This window comes from Lycorma delicatula, chromosome 7, assembly GCF_047948215.1.
Source record: "Lycorma delicatula isolate Av1 chromosome 7, ASM4794821v1, whole genome shotgun sequence".
Taxonomy (NCBI): Eukaryota; Metazoa; Arthropoda; class Insecta; order Hemiptera; family Fulgoridae; genus Lycorma; species Lycorma delicatula.
In genome coordinates this window covers 85,412,112-85,414,121 of record NC_134461.1, presented here as the reverse complement: position 1 = coordinate 85,414,121, position 2,010 = coordinate 85,412,112, and positions in this window count along the sequence as shown.

Sequence of the window (2,010 nt, the reverse complement as noted above, 5' to 3'; positions counted from 1 at the left end):
ATCATGGTTGCCACACTGAATAGCAAAACTTTCCAACAATATTTTAATTGATGATAAATATATTTACTGTACTGTTTTAAATCAAATTTATTTCCATATTTTTAACTCTGTACCTCTTTACTGCCAAGAGTTAATTTTATAAATTGTAGTTTTAGATATTTAAATCTAATTTACCGAATTCTTCAATTTTTAAATTCAATCAATAATTTTGAAGTTCTTTGCTACTAAAATAAAGAAGAAATTAAACGCAATTATTTCTCGCCAGTGAAAAACTATATATATAGTTTAATTACATCTGGGGTAAAAATAACATTATATAACTTATTTCCAGTAAACACTAATATTTACAAAAGGTGGTACACTTTTTTGTGGTCACTGTAACATGTTTTAATCTTCCCTAAGCAAACTGGTACATTACATATAGAATACATCCAAACAGTTTATACTTGATTGTCCTTTGCACATCTCCTGGTACATCTTACTGGCTGATGGGTGGCATTTTTGTATGTTTAACAGAACATACGGTTTTTTATTTTTAATTTGTACTGATGGACAAGATCTATTTTCTTTATCTCTTTTTCCTATTAATGTCGAGCTTTCCATAACTACAACAACACCAGTTGTCATCAAACTTATTAAAATTTCCCTTCTTTAGTTTTCGTTAGATTTTTGTCTAGATTGATGTTTTTGCAAAAAGAATGCATCATTTTCTACACTAGCATTTATTAGATACCAAAAGCATTAAAAAACCACATAGATCAGAAGAGCAACACTGCATGTTGCTCTTCTGATCTATTTTTTTAATTTTATTTAGTTTCTTTTAATTAACCAAATTTACTGATACAGTTCATATTTTGATTATAATCAATTACTATTGCTGGACAATTAATAATAACTTGAATTCCATCTTTCAGCTTCCGCTCCATTTCTTTTATCTTCTGAATTATGGTAATTTGAAAGCAAATTCACTGCACTACTTTCCTTCCATTTTACCATGGCCAACCCATTAAAGCTGGTAGCCCAGTCATCGTCTATTTCATGGACTTCTCACTTCTCAATACTGGAAGATTCTTGCAGTTTGGGTTGAGTGTACATCATAAATACCATTGATTTATAAACTGTTAAAAACTACTTCCCATTAAATCTCTAAAAGTAAATAGTAATATGTACAGTTAAGAAACTAAATTTTAAGTATGTTCAAATCTCAGTTTTAGCAAAATATAGTGAAAATAAAAACTTCCCAATGTCCCAAATAGACATTCTTATAACATCCTGCAGTAATGTACATTAAACATTATGCTGCACAACAAAGATAAGTTTTTATGGCTCAGTGTATGCTACAGTTTTTAGAATCATACAATTTCATGTTGAAAGCTTGCTGTACTATCGTTTACCTTAAAATTCAATTAATTTTACTGCTAGATATTAAACTTGGTAACAATATTGTGGATAAAGCATAAATTGAACTAGCCTTCTAAACCAAAATCAATTCAGAGAGACTTGTCCATAAAACAATAACTAGCTTACATCAGCTGAAAGTATAAACAGGTTAAATAAATACATATAGTAATCAAATACATAGGTGAACTGCAATAATTGTCAAAATATCAAATTAAGATAATAGCTTTTACCTATTACAACCTATTTTATTTACAACCTGTTATTACAACCTGTTCTTCCTTTTTTCCCCCAGTTATTATTTTGACTCGGAAAGTGAAATAGTTAGTTTTCTATCTTTAAAACAAATTTTCTTATATTAATTAAAAAGTGAAATTAAAAAAAAAATTCTTGACTGAATTAACTTTATGTTTATTTTTTTTGGTTTATACCTAAAGAAATAGAAAACTGCTAAACCTTGTCTCACATGAAACCAAGCAGCAAACCAAAACGTAACAGTATGATGATCCTAATTTAATTTAATTTAGTAGAATCCATCTGAGAAAACACTTCTCTTTATTTGTAATGTAAAAATTGAAATAAAAGTAACTTTTAGTACAAAAATTACAAAAC